General features: G+C 38.9%; 1 long non-coding RNA gene across 2 annotated transcripts in view; it reads right to left on the bottom strand.

Moving 5' to 3' along the window:
- Positions 1-2,613: 2,613 nt before the first annotated feature.
- The window catches only part of LOC141571059 (uncharacterized), a 37,993-nt gene continuing 15,833 nt past the window's right edge, over positions 2,614-24,773 (bottom strand). The window contains exon 3 of one of the 2 annotated variants that reach the window (XR_012495562.2): positions 2,614-6,088. This is a non-coding gene — a long non-coding RNA (uncharacterized LOC141571059). Of the gene's footprint in view, positions 6,089-11,930; positions 14,751-24,773 lie in introns of those variants that run through there. The other variant, XR_016019299.1, reaches the window with a different exon arrangement.

The raw sequence follows: 24,773 nt of genomic DNA, 5'->3' as shown, positions 1-24,773 counted from the left end.
CACCATTACAGCTACCAAGAAGACAGCCACTGTGCAGATGCCTGGTGTCTCTGATGGGAAGGAAACTGGCCAAGTTTACACTGACAATACCCCAAATTACTTTATCATAGTCACTAATTAGCAAGCAAAAGAGGTTGCCTGGGAGTCAGGGATGAAGTGAGAAGGGTTCATTGTAAATGGGCATGAAGGATCTTATAGGAGTGATTGGCAACTGATTTATGGTTATGGTTGCACAACTTGGTAATTTACTGAAAAAGTCATTGAACTGTACACTGGAAATGGGTGAATTATATGATAATGTAAAATATACATCAATAAAGATATATTAGAAAGCAAGGTGTACAACAGTGTATTTAATATGCTACCATTTAAATGAAAAAGCAGGAAACCAAAAAGAAAGGCAAAAGAGGCTGACCCTTAATGAAATGGTACACGAATAAAGTTTTTCAGCGAAAATGGTTAGCTTTCTTTATACTTGGACTTTCACACTTATTCTGTGCTTCAGTCTAGTCTTAATATTGAGATACCAAAAATATGGCCATGGGGGCAGGGGTTTGTCTATGGAGAGAAGAGGCAAAAGTGTCTGTACTGCTGTTCACTGGTGTGGCACGTAGAGGATTTGGCAGGGCGACTTGCTCCCAAAATATCTTGAATTGTGCATGGAGCTGTGTTATAGGCAATTTAATTTTATGTGTGACCCATATGTCACACTGAATGGGAAGAGGGCGGGAATATGCTTGGGTATCAGGTGGGTGGTATTTGGGTGCAAAGGCTGGAGGTGCAGGCCCTGAGTAAGGCCAGGTGCCGGGGGTGGGGTGTGTGTGTGAATTGTGCACGTGTGGGAGACAGTATGGAAAGGAGGAACAGCTAGACAAGAAGAGTAGGGCAGGTGTATTAAAGAGGCAGTACACTAAAAATGAGGTGTGTGTACGAGTATAAGAGACAGAGAGACGAGAGAGAGAGCGAGAGAGAGAGAGAGAGAGAGAGAGAGAGAGAGAGCGAGAGAGAGTGTGTGAGAGAGAGAGAGAGAGAGAGAGAGAGAGAGAGAGACAGAATTCCTGTGATCACCAGACATCACAAGCTCATGGTTGCAAAGTAGCTTTGTGTGCTTAATATCTTCTCCAGCAATGTTCCGTGACTTTATCCTGAAGTGGACACAGCCACTTAACATAAAAATATGTTAAGACAATGCCATCTGAGGAGCATGGCTGGCTGCAGCAACCTGGGCACGTAAAGGAGGCAGGACACCATGCTGTCCTTGTGGACAATCTCTCCTGGGATTTCTTCCTGGACTTCGGTGAAACAGGCTCAGAAGTCACCATAAAGAGAAGTGGCAAATGGGTGAGTCTGGGGAAGAGATGTGGTGGATGAAGAATGTGTTTGACTGTTATCATTTGTCGAAGTTTAACTCATTCTACATTTTTGTCTCACGGAACACAGACATTTTCCTTTTTTAAAAAAGCCATCAGGAAAGAATTGGCAGCCTTGCCTGCCTTTATTTGGAGACCTCCATGCACAGACCTGCCAGACCACCTGGCCAGGGTCACAGCTATTCACGCCCAGAGCCAGGACTAAAACCATTATTACTAAAAGTAGTTTTGTGGAAAGGCCTATTTTTGGTTTTCTTTTCAAATGTATGTGTTCGTATAAGCTCACTATTCGCTGGAAAAACAAAAAACAAAATAAATCAGGCCATCAGACCTGGACTTCATTTGGCCGTCTGATTTACATGTTGTTTTTAGCCAATTACATCGTGCTGAGGGATCAACCCTCATTTCAAATAGTGTTTCCCTTCCTATAAACTGCAGAACCTGAATTCAGTATTGATTAAAAAAAACACTAGTTTTTTCAGATTATAAACCTAAATGCAGTATTTTAATGATAGGGAATGAATTATACAGTGAAGTCAATTATATGTGGAGTGAATTATATAGTATCAACCCCCAAATTCATGTCCATCAGAACCTGTCAATGTGGCCTTATTTGGAAGTAGGGTCTTTGCAGGTGTAATTAGTTCAGATGAGATCGTATAGGACTAGGGTAGGTCCTAAATTCAATGTCTGGGGTCTTTATAATAGAAAGAAGAGAGAGGTTCAGATACAGAGACACCAAAACCCACACATGGGAAAAACGCCATATGAAGGCGGAAGCAGAAGTGGGAGTGATGTTGCTATAAGCAAGGATTGCTGCAACCCCCAGAAGCCAGGAGAGAGTCATGGAACAGATTGTCCCTTAAAAGCTCCAGAAGAAACTAACCCAGCTGACACCTTGATTTCAGACTTGTAGCCTCCAAAAATAGGAGAAAATAAATTGCTGTTGTTTTAAACCACCAGTTTGTGGTAATTGGTTACGACAATTACCTAGGAAACCAATGCGGCATATATTCCGACACTTTTACTCCACGGCAGCGCTGCCTACACAGCAGCCTGAGATTTCATTACAATGTAAAGCAGATCATGTGGCTGCTGTGCTCAGAGTAGAAGATGAAGTCAACAGAATGGTGTACAAGCTCTGTACCAGCCCCCATCTCTCACCTCATTTCATCTCTTTTTGCCACACTGTCCTTCTCGGTATATTTTTCTTATATACCTCAGGCCCTTTACCTTTCTATCATACTAGAATGTTCTTTTGCTGGTATACACATGGCTTCCTCTCTTACCGCCTTCACGTCTTTACTCCATTGGCATCTTAACCAGGCTTCCCCTAACCTCTCTATTGAAAATCACCGCCTGTTCCCTAACCCACTTGCCGCCTTATTTTTTTCCTTAGCACTTATCACGGTCTAGCATATCATGTATTTTACTTACTTATTTCATTTATCCTCTGTCTTCCCCAATAGAGAATCAGCTCTCTAAGGACAGGAAGTTTTGTGTATTCTGTTTACTACTGTAGCCCCGGCACCAATGTGCCTGACCCGTAGTTGGTACTGAACGAATATGTGCTGGACGAGTGCATGCATACACCGCTGCGCAGTTATGCTGTCATGTGTATATGTGAAAGCATCTAATTTCTGAATACCTTGCATGTGAATAGCTGCCAAAGCTGGCATCAGAACTTACGTTACTGTTACCAATTCTAGGCTTGCCCCCAAAGCTGGACATTTGGCAGCCAGGGCCGGGGGCACCTGGTGCTCCTGCTGCCTATACCGTGGAGCCTGGAACGCCGTGCCCACAAAATCCACGTGGTTCTTGGAGATGAGTGTCTCAGTCTGCTCAGGCTGCTATAACAAAATACCATAGACTGGGTGGCTTATGCAACAGACATTTATTTTCTCACAGTTCAGGAGGCTGTGATCAGGGTGCCAACATGGTCAGGTTCTGGTGAGAATCCTTTTCCTGGCTTGTAGATGGCTGCCTTGTCGCTGTGTCCTCACATGGCAGAAAGAGAGTATATATATACATATATATATGTATATATATATCTCACCTCTTCTTTATCCATTCATCCATTGATGGACCCCCAGATTACCTCCATCTCTTGGCTATTGTAAATAATGCTGCAGTGAACATGGATGTATATGTCCCTTTGAAGTAGCATTTTGGATTTTATTCAGATAAATACCCAGGAGTGGGATTACTGGATCATTCTTTGTCTCCTGTTATAGCCTTTGTCTTAATGTCTATTTTCTCTGGTATAAGTATTGTTACTCAAGCTTTTTTTTTTTTTTTAATTTCCACTTGCACAAAATATCTTTCTACATACCTTTACTTTCAATCTGTTTGTGTCTTTTGATCTAAAGTGAGTCTTTTATAGGCAGCATATGTAAGAGTTTTATTTTCTTATCCATTCAGCCACCCTATGTCTTTCATTTGGAGTTTTTAATCCATTTACATTTAAAGTAATTGTTGATGGATATGTAGTTATTGCCATTTTATTATTCATATTTTGGATTTTTTTCTATTTCTTCTTAAAGAAGTCCCCTTAACATTTCTTGTATTACTAATTTGGTGGTTATGAACTCCTTTAGCTTTTTTTTTTTTTGTCTAGGAAGCTCTTTATCTCTCCTTCAATTTTAAATGATAGTCTTGCTGCGTAGCGTAGTGTTGGTTGTAGGTCCTTGCTTTTCATCACGTTGAAAAGCCAATCCTTTCTGGCCTGCAAATTTTCTGTTGAGAAATCAGCTGACAGTCTTATAGGAGCTCCCTTATAGGTAACTAACTGTCTTTCTCTTGCTGCTTTTAAGATTCTCTCTGTCTTTAAGCTTTGGCATTTTAAGTATGATGTGTCTTGGTGTGGGCCTTTTTGGGTTCATCTTGTTTGGGACTCTCTGTGCTTCTTGTTCTTGTATGTCTATTTCCCTCACCAGGTTAGGTAAGTTTTGTGTCATTATCTCTTCAAATCAGTTTTCAATTCCTTGCTGTCTCTTTTCTCCTTCTGGTACCCCTATGATGTGAATATTGGTATGCTTGATGTTGTCCCGGAGGCCCCTTAAACTATTCTCATTTCTTTAGATTATTTTTACTTTTTGCTGTTATTATTGGGTGTTTTCTGCTACCTTACTTTCCAAATTGCTGATTCGAACTTCTGCTTCATCTAATCTATCATTGATTCCCTCTAATATACTCCTTATTTCAGTTATTGTATTCTTCATTTCTGACTGGTTCTTTCTTATGTATTCTATCTCTATTTTTATGTTTTCTATCTCTGTTGAAGTTCTCCCTGAGGTCGTTGAGCATCCTTGTAACCAGTGTTTTGAACTCTGCATTTGGTAGATTGGTCATCTCCATTTTGTTTCACTCTGTTTTTGAAATTTTGTTCTGTTCTTTCATTTGGGTCTTGTTTCTTTGTCTCCCCATTTTTGCTGCCTCCCTATGTTTGTTTTATGTATTAGGCAGAGCTGCTATTTCTCTTGGTTTTAGTAGAGTGTCCTTTGGGTCCTCTGGTCACCTGTACTGGGTGCTCCAGGGATGTCCTGGATGTGGGTTATGTGTCCCCTCCTGTTGTAGTTGAGCTTTGGTTTCTGTTTGCATGTCCATGGGAGGTATTACCCTCAGGCTGATCAGTTGTAGGTGCTGTTATGCAGGGGTTGACCCTATAGAGCAGGATCCACGTTAGCAGAACTCTAGTGCCTGCCCTGTCTGCCCTTCAGATGTTCATCTGTGGACGTGGCCTGGTGGTTCTCTGGCATGGTCCAAAACAGGCCACTGGGTGTACTAGCCACAGGGCCTCCTGGAAGGGGCCCTACCACAGGCCCTGTTCAGCCACTGCCTATACCCTGCTGAGGCCACTTGGTATATGGGCCACAAAGTGATCCGCAGATGTCTTCCACTCACTCTGGGCTTAGAGGTACCTTGAGAGGCCAAGCCACAAATGGAGGCCAGCTGCCATTAATGCCAGGCTTGGGGCCATTTAGCAAGAAGTACAAGGCACCTTGAGGCCAGATGATCATTGTTTGGGGCATGTGAAGCTTTGAGAGATTGCGAAAGTGTCCACAGCATGAGCCCAAACAGGCCATTTGTATGGAAAAGCCACTTGAGTGGGCCTACAAGTTGGGTGGGGTAGGGTCTCAGGGAATCACCAGGGTGGGGTGAACAGTGTTAGCCAGGTTAATGGACACTCACATATGGCGGCTGCCTGTGTCTGCATGCTGGGAGAATAGGGGCTCAACAAAGAAACAATGGCTCCTGCCAGGACTTCTGTCTAGGAGAAAGCTGCCCTTCCAGCCTTCATCCTGAAACCAGGCAATTCAGTTCCTCCCATATGTCCCTAGCATCTTTCAAGTTGCTGGCTCAGTGCTGTATCTCAGAGTGAGTGAGTCCATCAACGAATAAGTCTGTGCATGGACCTTTTAAGAGAAATGCCTGGGACTTCAGCCACCCTCTAACTCATTTAGCTACCATCTCCACTGGTTTTCACAGCCAGAAATTGTGGGGGCTTCTCTTCCCAGCACAGGAAACCTGAGCTTGAGAGCCTGGTGTGGGGCTGGGACCCCTAACTCCTCAGGGGGCACTTCTGCAGCCAAGATAGCCCTTCTGATTTTTAATGGCCAAATGTAGGTTTGGAACCAGCCCATTCTGTGTCTCCACACCTCCTACCAGTCTTGACGTCACTTCTTCTGTATCTCCTTAGTTGTAGGTCTTCTGTTCTGCTAGAATTCAAGAGGAGTTGTGCTGTGGTTTAGTTGTAATTTTGATGTGTAATTATGAGAGGATGTAAGCACATCATTTATCTACTCTACTGTCTTGAACAGAAACCATGTCTTATGTAAATTTAATGAAGAAAGAAATGTTTTCCTTCTGGGAAATCCCTGAGAACCTCTAGCTGCCTCCTTGCAAGGTCACATGGCTACAGGGACCCTGCCTTGAGGATATGGTCTGGGATAGTCTCCCCTGCCTTCCCTAGGATCTTCCTTTTGTCATTTGGTGTGTTCTGAGGACAACACAAAAGCATGCCTTTGGTTGTAGTAGTGTGAACACATTTGCCACATTTTCCTACATCCCAGGGAATCAAAATTGGAAATAGTCACATGAACATTGACTATAATTTTTGTTTTTTCTTTAAAATAAAGTTTTTAATTTTTTTTTTTTTTTCAGAAATATCATCTTTAAGGGCACTGGTTCTCTTGCATGGTGATATCAGTGATTCTAAACCTAGCTGCATTTCAGAATTACCTGGAGTGGAAGGGGGATTTAAAATAGTTGTGCCTAGGCCCAACTTCCAGAAATTCATATTTGGTAGGTTTGAGGTGGGGCCCAACACATGTATATTGGAAACAGCTCTGTGTGGTCAAAAACAATGGTAAAAATGATGACACTAGAGAGATAACTAGAGTAGAAAGTTCATAGAGAACACAAATAAGTCACTTTTGTAAAAGCCCAGCTTTCATTGATGACCTATGTGGACACATCCTTATGGTGTGAGTTGATTCTACATGACATAACCTTCAATTGAAAAGCTGATGTAAAACAAAACTTGAAACATTTTTATAAGAAATAAAACAAACTCCTAATTCTTTCATTCTAACACAAGTGTTTTCATCTTTCCATTTTATCTTATAGTGTTCCACATGCTCATGTTTTTTACATATTTATAATCCCAATGTAAATGTCATTTAAAAAATAGTGCCTTTTAAGTTCAGGTTTATAAAAAAAATATATTTGACATTTCTGCAGTATTCATGGTTTTGGCTTTTAATGATCACATAATATGACATATTTTTGATGCACTATGTTCTTCTCAATGATTTTCCTGTTGCAGAAACTTAACCATTCAAGGCTCTTACAGATAGCCTTGTAATAAAAATCTTTGTGCACATAGATTTTTGCTTCTGTGCGATTAATTCCTTTGGATAAGTTCCCAGGGGCAGGATTACTAAGTCAAAGTGACAGAACATCTATTGGCTCTTGCTACATATTGCATAGAATGTAATTTTAAAATGTTATACATATATGTTTACGCATAGAAAATGGGTCTTATTATAGTAGTATCAGGTTCCCAAGTGTTGGATGGAACTGAGTTCACTCCAATGTATGGAATCTTAGTGACATCTCTGTTTGGAGGTGAATACAGGCAGAAACAACTTCCAACAAATTTTAGTCAGTTGTTGTATGTACAAGTCAATGGAAATGGTACCATTTCCAGGGGACTTTTGAGGGATTCTCACAACTGTTTCATTTCAATCAAACAAGACTGTAAATTTATGGATTCATTTGAATGGTTATTCTCCACAGTATAGATCAATGTATTCCTTATGGTTATTTTAAGCAAAGAGAAATAGTGGGTTGTCAAATATTTGTTGAATGAATGAATGTATAATTGTTCTGTACATTGCCTAGTCTTAATATTTAATACTTAACTTTGTTGAAGTTAATAAAAAGGTGCAGGACCTTTAGTTTTACAAATCAAATTAAAGAGAAGTACAAGAAATATCACTTTTAAGAATTAAAAAAACCAATATTATAGTCCATAATCAGTTTGCCACATACAATTTCCTACTCCTCATTGCTTAATTTAGCAGTTCAAATATATAATAGTTAATACAATGTTAATGTCAGTTTAATAATTGCCAATTGCTAAAAAATTTGAAGGACATTTTTAATGCCCCCAAATTTACAACTGTTTCTACAGCCCTCTGTGTTTTATATCATTGACATTATTTTCATTGGCATTATTTTCTTACAGAGTTTGGACTCTAAGTTGAGGCATCAGCTGTCATTTCTTTGGAAGTTTTAATTATTTTAGTCTTTTGGATTCAAGTAATCAAAAATCTATAATCTATTTCAAAATATAAACTCTATCAGCTTTTTACTTCTTAAAATGTGTACATTTTTAAAACTACCTGCTTAAAATCTCACATTCTGGGATAATAAATGAATATTTACCGATAAAGAAAAATGTTGGTGGTAACGATATTGGCCTACAACATCTTAAAGAAAAAGAAGTTTTAGATTGAAAAGGTAGACTGTATGGAGCAGGGACAAGGCACCAGGAGGCCAGGTCCAATCTGTTTCCACTTTTCATGGCTGGCTCTGCTAGACTACCAGCCTTCCTCTCTGGACCCATGCATTTACATTTCCTATTCCACACTTCTCTGATGTAATACTCGACTCTGGCATTTTACGACTGTGCCATGCTTTTGCAAAATATTCTGCGGTTGCATGTGTTGTTCCTTCTATTTGGACTGCTCTTCACTATCTTCGCTGTTGGAAAATTCCTGATTCTTCTTCACAACTAAGTTCAAGTGTCACTTCCATAGTTAACTCTTCCCAGTAACCTTTGCCCTCATCTTAGCTACTCTTATGCCAAAGCAAACAAACAAACAAACCTGACCTGGTCACAGAAGAAAACCCACACTTTTCTTTCTCTAAGAATACTGTAAGGCACATTTATTCACTCATTCGAGTATTTTATTGCGTGCCTACTGATCTAGTTGCTGAGAAAACAGTGGTGAATAACAGAGACAAGCCCTCATAGAGCTTTTGGCCCAATGGGGATAAACAGTCAATGAACAAAATAAGTAAATTATTTATGGACTATGTTTAAGGTGATAAGTGCTTATGGAGAAAATAGAGCAGGAAGGGTAATAGGAGGTGCCAGGGGAAAGGGCGCAACAGTGTGTGGGGGGAGATGCTTACAAATGGGGTAATCAGGAAAGACCTCAGTGAGAAGGTGACATGTGAGCAAAGACTTGAAAGAGGTGAAGGATAATGGGGATATCTGATGGAGAGAGATCCAAGTAGAGGGAATAATGAGTGCAAAGGCCCTGAAGTAGGAGCTTGACAATAATATTTGAGGAATATAGAAGAGGACCATGTGGATGGAACAGAGTAAGTGGAAAGAATAGTAGTAGAGACTAGATCAGAAAGTTAACAGAGTGGAGATGGGGGCTCAGATTTTATAGGGTCTTAGAGGCTATTGTGAAGACTTCACCTTTTATGAGGAATGAGTGGGAAACCATTGGAAGATTTGATCAGAGAACTGACTTGATCTGAGTTACAACTTTAAAGTTTCCTCTGGTTTATAGAATATGGACTATTGAGGGACAAGGCAATAATCTAGACCAGAGAAGATGGGCCAGGATTGCAGCAGGGGAGGTAGTATGAAGTGGTCTCATTCTAGATATATGTTGAGCCAGTAAGATTTCATGGTGAATTAAATGAGAGAAAGAAACAAGTCAAAGGACTCCCAGGATTTTGGCTTGAGCAACTGGAAAGGTGGATCTGTTAATGAATTGAGATGATGGTGGTTGTGGAAGAAGTAGATTTGAAGGGGAAGATTAGGAATTTGGTTTCGGACATGGTGAGTTTGAGAATCTAATTAACCTTTAAGAGATGTCAGATTGTCAATTAGATGTTTGTGTCTGGAATTTGAGAGAGACATCTGCTGGACATAAAAATTTTGGAGTCATCAACATACAATTGATATTTAAAGCCATGACACTGAATGAGATCATGAAGGGAGTGGTGGTAAAAAGAAAATACAAGAAGTCCAAGCCTGAGCCCCAGGGTAACTCCAAAGTTAAGTAGTTAAGCATACTGGTCTGTTATAACATGTTCACATTTTACTGCAAATGTTTATGCTTGTACTACCTTTCCATTACACTATGATCTCCTTGGAAAGGACTAAATCTTATCTGAGCTATCATTTATCTGAAAAACACACACCTGTTTTTTAAGTATACAATTCAATGATTTTTAGTTCTTACTCATTTTGAATTTTCAGTGACAGGTATATGGTAAACACTTAATAAGTATTTTTAGAATAAATGTTTAAATTTTGAGTGAATTAATGAATGAACGAATGCATGTGATCTAAGGTCAGCCCTTTCCATGCCTGGCTATCACTTCTTTGTGTACAAAATGAGGGTGCTGAGTAGAGAATTTCTAATTTTCTTTCAACTTTGGAATTTAAATTTAAATGTTGCAAATATTTGTTTAGAGACAGGGAATAAACCTCAGTGATCTGCCCAGGTTTCACCATCACTAGTTTTTATAATGGAATAAAGCAGGACATTTTTAGCCCAATGAGAACTGTTTTTGACTTTGTTGGGTCAGGTGGTAGCTATTATAACTAAGAACATTGTTTGAAACTGAATATCTCACAACCTATCAGGCATAAGAGAGAAAAAACTTGGGATCTAGTACTATTTGGTTTATAACACACATACACACACATGCACAATCACTAGCATACAAATGGGTGAAACGTTAAGTGGAACCATATATTACAGGGTTCCTGTATTTCATATTAGAGTTAATTCAACATGAACTCTAAGTATAGTGTGGTAAGTTAAAGATTGTAATCCCTGGGGCAATCACTGAAGACTATCAAGAGATATAACTACACAGTCAATGCAAAAATTCAAATGGAATGCTACAAATAATGGATGAACACAAAAGAAAATAAGAAAGGAGGAACAGAGGGGAAAAAAAAAAAACAGACGAGACAAATAGAAAGCAAATAGCAAAATGGTAGACCAAAATCCAATCAGATCAACAATTACATTAAATTTAAATTGACTAAGCATGCCAATCAAACAGCGGAGATTGTCAGGCTAGATAAAAAAGCTAGACCCAATTATTTGCTGTCTACAAGAGATACACTTTAAATACACAGACATTAATAGGGTAAAAGTATCAAAAAAGACATATTTAGTAAATTGTAAGCATAAGAAAGCTAAACTATATTAATAAAAGATAAAATAGAATTCAAGAAAATTTAATAAGAGGCAGAGAGGGACATTTCATAATGGTATATTATATGTTGTTATGATTATATAGGTAGAGCTTCAAAATACATGAAGCAAAAACTGATAAAACTAAAGGGAGAAATATATTAATATCTCCAGCTATGTTTATGGATAAATCCATAATAGCTGGAGATATTAATATACTTCTCTTAGTAATTAATAGAAAAAACAGCGAAAAAGTCAGTTAGGATATAGAAGAGCTGAGCAAAATTATCAACCACAATAACCTGATTGAGATTTATAGAGCAATGCACTCAGTAACTTCAGACTACATAATCTTTGCAGCATATGGAATGTTCATCAAGACAGACCATTTCCTGGGCCATAAAATAAGTCTGAAAAGACTGAAATCTTACAGAATATGTTCTCTGACCGCAATGGAATTAAATGAGAAATAACAACAATAAGATAAATAGAAAAACGCCAAATACTTTGACATTAAACAGCACATATCTGAGTAACTCATAAGTCAAAGAAGAAATCACAAGGGGAATCAGACAATATTTTGAACTGAATGATAATGGAAACACATTATATCAAAATCTGTTTTGCTAAAGCAATGCTTAGATTGAAATTTATAGCCTTAAATGTTTGTATTAGAAAAGGAGAAAAGGTCTAAAATCAATTATTTAAGTTTTGACCTTAAGAAATCAGAAAAAGAATAGAAAAGCAAACACAAAGTAAGCAATTAGAAAGAAATAAAAAAGATAAGAGCAGAAATAAGTGAAACAGAGAACAGATAAAAACAGAATATTAATAAAATGAAAAGTTGATTCTTTGGGAAGATCAATGAGCAAAAAGAGAAGGTACAAATTAACAACATCAGGAATAAAAGAAGGAACATAACTATAAAATCTACAGGCATTAGAAGATAATAAGGATATATTATAAATTGGACTTAGATGAAATAGACAATTTCCTAGTGAGACACAATTTACCAAACTATCATAAGAAGAAATAGAAAATCCAAATAATCTTATACCTACTAAAGAACTTGAATTAGTAATTTAAAACCCTGGCACCAAAAACAAACAAACAAAACAAAACAAAAAACCCTAAAAAACGAAAAAACAAAACCTCCAGACCCAGATGACTTCGATGGTGGAATCTACCAGGCATTTAAGGAAGAAATAATACAAATCCCTCAAAAACTATTTCAGAAAACACAGGAGGAAAGAATACTTTCCAACTAATTGTATGAAGCCAATATTAACCTGACACCAAAACTAGGCATAGATGTTACAAGAAGGGAATATTACAGACTGATATTCTTCGTAAGCATGGATGAAAAAATCCCAAACAAAATTTTGGCAAATTAAATTCAGCAAAATATAAAAAGGATAATACATCATGAACAAGTGAGGGTTTATTGCAGGAATGAAAAAGTTGGTTAACATTTGAACATTGATCAGTATCACTGACCATATCGGAGAGTGAATTTTTATGATATCTGTCAAGAAACTTGAAATACAAGGTAACTTTTTCAATTTAATAAAGGACATCTATAAAACAAAACAAAAAAAATCTTAGGGATAAGATCATCCTTTATGTCGAAAGAGTGAATATTTTTTTCCTAGAATTAGCAATACAGCAAACTTGTTCATTCTCACCATTTCTAATCGACATTGTACTAGAGATCCTGACAGGACAATAAGGGGGGAAAAAAGGAAAGAAAGAGAAAGAGAAGGCATATAAATAAAAAATGGAGAAGTAAAGCTGGTTTTATTCACACATGAAATTATTATATTCATAGAAAATCATGAAAACCAGAAAAAAGCTACTAGAACTCATAAGTGCTCAAGATATAAGAAAAGAATATACAAAAATCAATTAGTATTTCTAAATAATGAAATGAAGAATTAGAAAATTGTGTTAAAATTCTATTTATAACATAAAAAAAATGTAATACTTATGGAAATTAAGCATGAACAAAGCATGTACACTGCAAAATACAAAATACTACTGAGAGAATTTAAAAGTCTAAATAAATGGTGAACTACGCCATGTTAATAGATTAGAAGACTATATTGTTAAGATGTCAATTCTCATCAAATTGATCTATAAATTCAATGCAATTCCAATCAAAATTCCAACATGCTTTTTTGTAAAAATTGACAAGCTGATTATAAAAGGACCAAGAACAGCCAAAATAATTTTGAAAAAGAAAAAGTTGGATTAAAAAAAGAAAAAAGAAGAGAAAAAATTGGAGAAATTACTCTACCTGATTTAAAGCCTTACTGTAGAGCTATCAGTAATTATGACAGTGCAGTTTTTCATAACATTAGACATGTAGACCAACAGAATAGAGTACAGAAATAGAGATCTGCATTTGTGATCAATTGATTTTTGACAATGGTACAAAGGTAATTTAATGGGAAAATATAGTCTTTTCAAAAAATGGTGCTGGAACAACAAGAAATCTATATGGAAAATAATGAACCTCAACTCTCACTTCACACCACACAAAAATAAACAAAATGGGTCATAAACATAAGTATAAAAGCTAAAACAATAAAGCTTCTGGAAAAAATAGGAGAAAATCTTTATGACATTGGGGTACATTTGAAAAATGACATTTTTGATAGAATATATAATACAATCCATAAAAGAAAATAATCATAAATTAGACTTCATTAAAATAAAAAGAATTAGCCCCTCTAATGACATCTCTAATAATATAAAAATGTAAGCGACAGATTGGAAGATATATCTGTAACAGATATATCTGACAAAAGACTTATATTCAGGATATGTAAATGACTTTTACAACTTAAAAAGACAAAGACAACTTTACTAACAATTGTCACCCCAATAAACTTTAATTAAAAAAAAAGAAAAAGAAAAAGACAAACACAGCTCAATTAAAAATAGAGAAAAGATTTGAAAAGATACCTCACAAAATGACATATAGAGAATGGCCAATGATTACATGAAAACTCATCAGGGAAACACAAAATTGTCATCAGGAAAATGCAAAATGATCAAATATATGGTGATGGAAGGAGAACTGACTCTGGGTGGTGAACACACAATGGGATTTATAGATGATGTAATACAGAATTGTACGTCTGAAATCTATGTAACTTTACTAACAAGTGTCACCCCCATAAACTTTAGTTTAAAAAAAAAGAGAAAGAAAGAAAATACAAATTAAAATCACAACAAATACAACTTCACGCTCACTAGAAAGACTAAAATTAAAAGAATAATGTGATAGTTGAATGTATGCGTCAATTTGACTTGATCAGGGGATGGCCAGGTATTTAGTTGAACATCATTTCTGAGTATTTCTGTAAGGATGTTGCCAGATGAGATTAGTATTTGAATTGACTCTCTAAATTGCCCTCCCGATGTGGGTGGGCATTGTCCGATCTGTTGAGGGCCTGAACAGAACAAAATATGGAGGAAGGAGGAGTTCCCACCTTTTTATGTCTCACTGTTTGAGCTGGAACATCTCTTCTCATGTTCTAAGGCCCTTGGACTGGAATTTACATTATTTGCTCCCTTGGTTCTCAGGCCTCAGGCCTCACACTCCAGCTTGCAGATCCTGGGACTTCTCAGCCTGCATAATCACATGGACCAATTCCTCGTTATAAACCTCCTTTTATATCCTATTGTCTCTGTTTCTCTGAAGAACCCTGACTAATACAACTTACAACCCCAATTTTGGGTGAAGATGTGAAGCAACTGGTAATTTTTCATAAAATGAAATATATACCTGTCTTATGACCGATCAAAACTACTCATAAGTATTTACCCAAGGTGAATGAAAACAAATTATATATGTAGTCAAAAAAGCCATATACAAGGATGTTCATAGCAGTTTTCTTCTAAATAGTCAAAACCTGGAAATAATCCAAATGTCCGTCAGCAAAAGAATGGATACATAAATTTTGGGATTATATCTTTGTAATGAAACACTACTCAACAATAAAAAGAACACTCTTCTAATACATGCAAAAATGTGGATGACTCTCAAAAACATTATGTTGAGTAAAAGAAGCCAGATGCAAAACAAACACATACTATATGATTCAATTTTTATGAAATTATAGAAAAATAATCAATAGTGACAGAATGTACATCAGTGGTTGCCTGGGGATGGAGAAGGGACGGGTGCAAGTGGGATGGGGCAGCTAGGATCTAGCTGGTGTTGTGTCACTAACTAGCTGGGTGAGCTGACGCAGCTTACTCCACCTCCCTGGTCCTTTGTTTCTTCAAATGTAATAGAAAACTAAGTAAACCCAGGTCTTGATTTTTTCTGCAACCGGGCCCATGGAAAAGTAAAGGAAATGAGTTTGTTAGTCATGTTTACACTGAATTTGTAAAAGTTAGCATAATTTCTATGAAGGGAATAATTATTTAGCATATTTTTTTATTTGCCAGAGAAAATTATGAATTAATATTAAAATAGACCAGAAAACTTAAGAAAGTTTTTACTGCAACAGGCCTGTGACTTTGATAGGAAACGCTGAGTAATGGGTGTGGCAAATAGCAGAAGGAAGTGAAAGTAAACAAAGAAAAAGAAACACCACATCCAACGAAATGAGGACTCTTATATCCATCCAAATTACTTTCCTGATACAAATTAGGTAACGGTAAAAGTTAGATCCATTTATTTTTCTAGTGAGGTATTGTTCAGAAGCTATTATGTACTATTTATGACAGTCAAGCAAATGAACCCCCAAAATGCATTTAATAAGGACATTTCACTAGGCCCTTCTCTTAAGAAACACACTGCCTGTTTCACAACAATTCCATGAGGGAGGCACTGTGCTAGCATTTATCCCATTTTATGGATGAGGAAACTGAGACACATTCTATTTGATTACCTTTCTAAAAACCAAGACATTCTGAATTTGTAAGCACAGCTGGCCTCATGGCTTTGGGATAAGGGATCACAGGTTGATGACTAACTTGCTCAGTGATGGTGAAGATTAAATGTGATAATGTGTATAAATCCCACAGCACACATTCAGTTTTCTATAACGGGTAGTTATTACTTGAAGGAACAAGTAATTTTAACTGGTAAAATTAGTAAGATGTCTTGAAAAATGCAAGGTTAGAAAGATCCTGGTGGCCAGACAATCAAAGCAAAGGAAACCATTTCAACCAAGTTAATTGTGTGACAGTGGAGGGCATATTCTGGGAACCGGAAATAAGTGGGTGGCATTAGGTTTGGGGATTGTGAAGATGAGGCCAGAAAGTTTGGTTGGGGCTGCAAATTGTGGACAGCTTGGATTATTTACATGCAACAGCAGGGAAACCAAAAACTTTGGTGTGTGTAGTTTGATAAGATCTTATTAGTGTTTTAGGAAAAGAACACTAGTGATGGAGTAGAGCATGAGACACAGAGACTAGTCAGGACATTCTTACAAGGTTTGAGCTGAGATTTAATGAAGGTCAGACATGGGGCTGCAGAGAAAATGGAACATTTGGAATACAGTGGGACACTCAACCAGGATCTTGGGTGGGAGAGAGTGAGAGGGAGATGCTGGAGCTCAAATGTTTCTGAGATTTCAAGCATAAGTCACATCTAGCCCAGTTAGGACTTGTGCTTAGTGCTTCCATAAAAAAGGACTAGGTTTGTATGGAAGGATGAGTTCAATTCAGGATGTATGAGTCTGAGATGTTTGCAGACCATCCAGTTGGAAATATGGGCCTGGGGCTTGGGAGATGAGTCAATTGGAGGCAGATGGAGAGTCATCCCCTTAAAGATCACAGCAGAAACTGCCCAAGTGAATGAGATCATTGAGGAAGAACATGTAGCATGAGACAAATATCAACATTATTAACCATTACAAGGATCTTCCTATGTGCGTGAGAGATCTTGGCTGACAGGGGAAAGAGCATTAACTAAATTAAAAGATCTGAGTGTAAGTCTTGCCTGGGCTGTTGCATATATACTCTCACTAATTCTCTCAAGACTATTGTGAGATAGAAAAATGAAGGGAGGAGGGGCAAATCCTTGTTAAGGTTCATATTTTCAAGGTTCAGGCAGAAGAGGAATTGAAAAAGGGAAGAAAGACCAAGCTTTTTGAAAATTACATTAAACCTCCAACAGCCAACTTATCATCTGACAGAGATCCTGCCTCCGATGTTCCTGGACCCTAGATAAGAATTAGGATGCACATATCAGAAGATGTGTAACTAAGGGGACGTTAGGGAAGTGCCAATGCATGGGACAAGAAACGCTGTTTAATTGTGGTTTGGGCTGGATTGAGCTGGTCCAGAACGGCTCTGAGAGGAGAAGACATGTGCTGGGTCCTGAAAGACGCAACGCTTGGAGGAGTGGAGAAGAGAGCAGGAGGCTCTTCGACATCAAGTATTTCCTCTTAACTCATATTTACAAGTGAGGTATACCAGGAAGTCTCCTGCAAACTCATAATAGTTACAGCCTGACTCCATTTTAACTCTAAAATTTCCTCTTACTCCAAATGTTACTGGAACATATTAATCTGTTCATCAGGTTTGGGACAACAGTGATATTTGATCTTCTTTTTAAAACATCAGCACATTTCAGCTTTTCCTTCAGTTTGCTATTTACTTTAGTTCCAATATTTATTTATATACCTGTGATTTTTTTTCAATGTTAATTCTCTCAATGTCAAATAGGGTGGCTTTCTGCACTATTCACATTATGCCTAGAGATTTTTTAAAGAATAATTAATTCCCAATCACTTCCTGCCCCACAACTCAGGAGGGACCCTGGAGCAAGGTCATGTCCCAGAACGCAGTAGACATTTGCTGCCTTAGCTTCCCAGCACTCATTCACGCTCCTGTTCTTGAGAGCACTCTGAATTCCTTGTTGGGAATTACTGGCTCCTTACTGTGACAGTCCCAATGGGAGAAGTCAAGGAACCCTGCCTTCTGGCAAGAGTAGTCATTGACCAAACTTGACCAATCATTTTTTATTCTAAGACAGTGCATCTTGAGCAAAGTAACTCAAGGACTAAAGGAAATGGAAGAGGATTCATTTCAATAGTGATGCATTGAGGAAACCATTGATTACTTCCCACCACTTGGATTATCCAGAGATACTCTGGTTTTAACCCTTGTGAGTCTTGTTCTTCAGCTCCTCTTTTGATTCTCCAGGTTCTTTCATGTTTCTCTAGTAAATTCTCTCTTAACTTAGATCTAGTTTCTAGAGTTCACAAAATTTAAAAATAAAAGCAGACAGACAAAGAGAAATTCTCACTGACCTTACTACAAAATTTAATGTTTTCAAGCGTCTGCCAAAGTTACCTCCATAGATGTGGGAAATCAGGAGTGACAGGATGGGTAGGAAAGCATAATTAAGATATATTGTGACAAATGATACTTGGTCTATTTCTCTCCCAGTAATTTGAATTACTGTCCACACAGTTGCTCACAGAAGAAACCAGACAAATCATGCCTGATAGGCAGCCATGCTATGCTGGGTCCACTCTCTGTCCTCTATCATCTGCTGTCTCCCCCATGCGATGGTTTGAATAGAACAAGTCAAGAGGTTCCTGTGCTCTCTGGATTCCTGCTTGAGTTTGGTCCTCCTTCTGTTTAGACAGGTTGTATTAGGCTGGCTATGTTCATCAGTGTGCATATAAATAAAATGGAAGGAAGGAAAGAAGGGAGAAAGGAAAGAAAAAAACTTCTGATTTGCACTATTTGCTGATTTCTGTGGTATAATGCCGAATGACCTGTGTGGCTACGAGGTGACATCATTGAATGCAGAGCTGGGAAAAGATGCTAACAATCAGTTCTTGAATGTCCTTGTGTATCGCTGGCTGTGTCTTCCTCTCAAGGTGTGCCTGCTCTCCATGATTCTATCTCCTTCAGAGTTCTAGTAACCTCTCCCTTCTCTTATCCTTTTGAGCATAGTGGTGATAACAGCTCTACTGTTTCTAGTTCTGGGCACTTGTGTGGCCTCCCTACTCCCTGCACACATCTTTGTAAATTGTCCCTTTGTAAGAAAACCAACTACACACATAACACACACACACACACACACACACACACACACACACACACCTTCTCAAATTATTCTAATTTGAAAGTGCCATCTTTTTTATATGGGCATGAAGGTAACCAGCCTGAAGGTAACCAGCCTCCAAGGTGGCCCCTAATGAGCATTGCCTCTTAGTATTCATGTCCTTGTATTGTACCCTCCCAGTAGAATATGGCAGAAATGCATGGTGTGTCACTTCTGAGATTAGACCCTACAAAATACTATCGCTTCCTCTTGGTCGCTTGCATTCTCTCTCTCTCTCTCTCTCTCTCTCTCTCTCTCTCTCTCTCTCTCTCTCTCTCCCTCTCCCCCCCCCCTCTTCTCTCTCTCTCTCTCTCTCTCTCTCTCTCTCTCTCTCTCTCTCCCTCCTTGGGGGAAGCCAGCCTCCATGGCAAGCATCACCCACGTGGTAAGGAACTGAGGCCTGCAAACCACCATGCGAGTGAGACTGAAAGCACATCCTCCAGCCCCAGTCAAAACTTAGAAGACCGGAACATCTGCCAAAAGCTTGATTACAACCTCATGAGAGACTGAGCCAGAACTACCTAGATAAGCTGCTCCCAAATTCTTGACCTTTAAAGACATTGTGTGAGACAATAAATGTTTGTTGTTTTGGACAATTTGTTACACAGCAGTAGATAACTAATACAGGCCCCCTGACTGATGCACTCCCCTCTCTTATCCTTCATATTCAGGCAACCACCTCCTAAGTATCTGTTCACTTCATCCTTTCTCCACTGCCATCATCCTGGCCCAAGTCTGGACTGTTGTAATCGATTCCTAACTGATGTTTAATCAGTAGAAATTTGTTGATGACATTCTCCTTATTTAAGCCATTTAAGCCTTTTCCTGGCAACTCATTGCTCTTAGAATCAAGATCAAAATCTCTTTATGGCTCAATGACCTTGGGTGATCATAACCCTTCTTACCTCCACGGTTGGTTGTAAGCCTCTCACTTACACTCACCCACCCTGCATACTTGAACTTCATTGGTGACTTTCTATCCTTTCTACCTACCAAGGTTCTTCCCTGAATCAAGTATTGTAGGGAGGCAGCTTAAAACACTCTTTCCTGCAATTTTCTCCTAACTCCCAGTCAGCTCCAATTATCCTTCCAGTCTCCGCTTCAGTGTCACCTCCTCAGAAAAACCTTCTCTGTCCCCTACCAACACTGGGCTAAGTCCACCATTATTTACGTTCACAGCAACCTTATTCAATATTTAACCAATGTTTACTGCACATCTAACACAGGCATTGTCTAAAAGTTAGGAACATATCAGCGAATATCTTCTAATATTTGTATATGGTGTGTATCACAATTTAATTAAAATAAATTATTAATATCTATCTTTAATATTAGATCGTAAATGTCATGTGGACAGAGACCATAGTCTGCCTTGTTTACCAATGCCTGGCTCAGAATAGGTACCTAATTAACATTTGTGGAAGAAATGAAATAATTGAGCTTTGGAGTCAAACAGACTAAATTTGAATACTTGATCTACTACTTATAAATGGTGTGATTTGGGCACAGTTTCACCCTGTTGCAAATGTGAATAATGACAGTGCCCACCTCATAGTGTTGGTGTGAGGACTAAGTCAGATGGTAAGTGCAATGTGCTCACAACAGTGTCTGATACATAATAAGTCCTTATGCAAATGAGACATTCGATTATTAAAGATAAATTTTGTATCACAGTCATGTCAAGAGCTATCATTTTGAGCCTGCCCATTTATTGCAGCCTACATTTTCCTAGTCATGTCTTCCCCTTTTCCTCCCCAGAATTTTCGCTGTGCTGTTGCTTGGCTTGGCTAAATGTACTTGCTTCCATTCCTTCAGGCTTTCTCTGAAAACTTGTACTGAGGCAGCACTTTTTGTTTGCTATAAATTTCCCCACTTACAGGGAAGATTTTTAATATGCATGTACATGCGGGAAAAAAAGGAAAATGATACATATCCTTTGGGAGGATTATGCCAAAGAATTAGCAGTAATAAATAGGAGTAGCTGTATCTCAAAGAACATAATAGACATAAATCAAAGTGAAAGAAAAATAAAGACTCACATGGCTCCAGCTTTTGATTATCCTGATCAGGATTATATATAGCAAATCTTGGTGTGCATTTCTGCTAAAAGTACTAAATGCACAGAAGAAATAACAGAACATACCCATCAAACTGCCAATGGCTATGATAATGACATGCTCACTTCTAAAACCTCAAGGGAAGAATGCGAATACTCATAATTATGGGAAGCACGAGACAGGGGATAGTAAAAGCCACCCCAGAAACCTATTTTACAGTTGAGAACCCCTTCCCGGATTCCTCTTTAAGGTGAGGGGTCAAGCTCTACCTACCAAATGACGCTTATCTCCAAAGCTAAGCCTTGGCTCCACCCTAAAAAACATCCCTACTTCAGCAGGGAAATGCTAGAGCCACAGTCTGGAATGGAAGGTGCTTGCTTTTTTAGTAGCATGCACCAGCCTTATGACTTTTGCTGCAGAATCCTGACAGTAGGACCTGTCACTTATCAGAAATCTGCACGCCAGGGTCTGCCCAGTGGCTCTTAACACCGAGGTCATGGGTTCGATTCCCACAGGGGCCAGTGAGCTGCGCCCTCTACAGCTAAGATTGTGAACAACGGCTCTCCCTGGAGCTGGGCTGCCTATGAGCTGCTGTGAACTGCCCACCATCACCAACCGGGGACCGACTGCTTCAGTGGTAGGAGCGCAAGGCTCTTAGTGCCAGCATGGGCCAGGGAGCTGTGTCCTACACAACTGAACTGAGAAACAACGGCTTGAACTGGAGTGTGTGTGTGTGGGGCGAGGGGAGGCGGAAAAAGGGGGCAAAAATGGAGAAAAGAAAGTGGAACACATGACCCTTCCCTTTAAAGTTATAGCTCCAAAGTTGTATATGTCACTCTGCTTGCATCCCAAGACCACGTAACACTCAGATGCAAAGGAGTCTGGGGGATGGAATCATTCCAATTGTCCATATGTACAGATACAATTCTGGGGTTTACTTACTGAAGGAGAAGGTTGGAGTTCCCTGACCTGAGCGCCCCACCTACTTGACATACGGGGGATTGTTTGCACTCTCCCAGAGCAGGGGTGCCTTGGATCTTAATTGAGTCCAGTCGGCTCTGTTGGTCTTGGACTGATCTTTTAGTTCTGGTTCTGCCTCACACACTGACATCCACGTGTGCTCATTCTTAGCATCACACATTGGTTGTGCTCAGAGATTCTCAGTTACCACCTAACCCTGTAGATCTGTCGTCAATCCTGAGCCTGACAAGACAAACTATGGCTTATTTCATTGCCAAACAAGCTTCCCTGGAAATTAGTGGAATTCAGTACAATTTTCACACTATGTAATTTTTTTTCACAACGAGCATGTATATTTCCTATACGTCAATTCAATAAGAAAAGTATTATCCTTGTTTTACTGTGAGGTAAGAGAGGCTCAGAGATGTTAAGTAGCTTTCCCTAGATAACTCCATGGCAGAAGCGGGATAGCACAATTCCTTGAAGAAAATTATTACAAATACAAATCACTGCAATGCATAGAAGTGTGTTAATGAAGTGCAAATGAAGGCAAAGTGCAAGTGCAAATGAAGAGTTCAAGGAATCCACAGTGAAAAATAAACTACTCTGGCTGGAGTGGTCACAAATTAGGGAGGAGATGGACCATGTGGGACTGCTAAGATTTTGATAGGTCTTGCTATGGCTAGTGTATGAAGATTTTTTTTCCCCCAGAGAAAAGAACCTATAGGATGTGTGTGGAGAGGAGGGGGAGGGAGGGAAGAAGGGAGAGAGAGAGACAGAGAGAGCGAGAGAATGAGAGCGAGAGCGAGAGAGAGAGAGAGAGAGAGACAGAGAGAGAGAGAGAGAGAGAGAGAGACATTGTTTTAAGAAATTGGCTCACATGATTGTGGGGGCTGGCACGTCTGAAGTCTGCAGGTGTGCAGGGCAGGCCTGAGATCCAGGGAAGAGTTGATGTTGCAACTCAAGTCTGAAGGCAGTCTTGAGGCAGAATTCTTTCTTCCTTGAGGACGCTGTCTTTTTCTCTTAAGACCTTCAATAGATTGGATGAGGTCCACCTACTTTATGGAGGGTAATCCTATGTCTGTTGATTTAAATGTGTATCTCACCTAAAACTCACCTTCACAGTGATTACTAGACTGGTGCTTACCAAATATCTGAGTACTGTGCTAACAAAATTGACACATAAAATTTTGTGTCACAGCTAAGCAGAGGAGAGGCAGACCAGGGTGGGCTTTGAATACTAGATAAATGGTTCACCTTTATTACTTTATAAAATGTGTATAATAGCACCTGAAGCGTAGTAGGCACTCAACTTGTGATTCCTTTTCTCTGTAGGAAGATTTTGAAAGTTGTTGAGTAGCATGACCAAAGCAGTACTTTCAGAATATACTTTTGGTAGTAATTGTATGATATATTAAAAAAGGAATGAAACAAAGAGAAGGGATATAAATGAGAAATCTATTGCCATGGATTAGGCATGAGGGAATAGATCCATCACTTACTATTAATATATGTCAGGTGCAAATACATGCTTTAAATACATTATCTCATTTAATACTAACAACCACCCAATAAAGTAGGCACCACTCTTACTAATGAAAAACAGACCTCCCCCACCACAAATGAACTTGCCCAAGAACTTATAACTAGTAAATGGTGGAGATGGGATTCAAACCCAAGTCTGTCTGATTCCAACCTATACTGTCATTAATGAGGGTCGTAGCAGTGGAAATAAAAAAGAAGGGGGACAGATTCCAATATCACCCTGGAATTGAAAGAATGGAGCAAATCATCAGATGTCCTAGTGACAGACTGAGGACTTTCAGGAAAAATAGGGTAGTTCGTATTAGAGACTGGTTTTGGAAGAGTCAGAGATTTTTGGATTCATTCAAAAACTATTCACTTAATGATGATTGTGTAACAGGCTTTGTTCTAGGCACTGGGGATCCATCAGTGAACAAAACAGATTAACATCCCTTTCCCCACACTTTCCGGGTGTGGAGAGTCAAAGAAATCAGTGATGAATAAGTACATTGCAGTTTATGTCAAGGATAAGTTGTTACGGAGAAAAATAAAGTGGGAAAGGGGAATAAGGCGCATTTAGGGTGGTCAAAAAAGTCCTCATTGAAAAGTCACTCAAGTAAAAACCTGAGGGAGGGGAGGGAGCCAATTATGCAGGTGTCTGAGGTAAGCATTCCAGCCAGAGGGAGCAACAAGAAGAGGGAATGAAGAAAAGAAGAGGATGAGACGAGGTTAGAGGCTCATTGGCTAGGACTTTCTAGATCCTAAGAAATCTGGCTTTATTCTGAGATGAGAAGCCACTGGAACGTTTTGTGCAGAGATGTGTCAGGATCTGATTTACATTTTAAAAGCACCACACTGGCTGCTGTGTTCAGAAGAGTGAAGTGGGATGAGGTGGAAGCACGGAGGCCAGGGAGGTGGTTGCTACAACAATCCAGGAAGACCTGATGGCAGCGTGGACCAAGAAGGAGGCAGAGAGAAGTGGTCAGAAGTTGGCATGTATTTTGTAAAGAGACCAGATTTGTTGATGGTTTGGATG

The sequence above is a fragment of the Rhinolophus sinicus genome, chromosome 16 (genome assembly GCF_057876585.1).
Source record: "Rhinolophus sinicus isolate RSI-liver-muscle chromosome 16, RSI-T2T, whole genome shotgun sequence".
NCBI classification, from domain to species: domain Eukaryota; kingdom Metazoa; phylum Chordata; class Mammalia; order Chiroptera; family Rhinolophidae; genus Rhinolophus; species Rhinolophus sinicus.
Note: the sequence above shows the minus strand (reverse complement) of the source record. Positions and strands in the feature narration are given on the sequence as shown.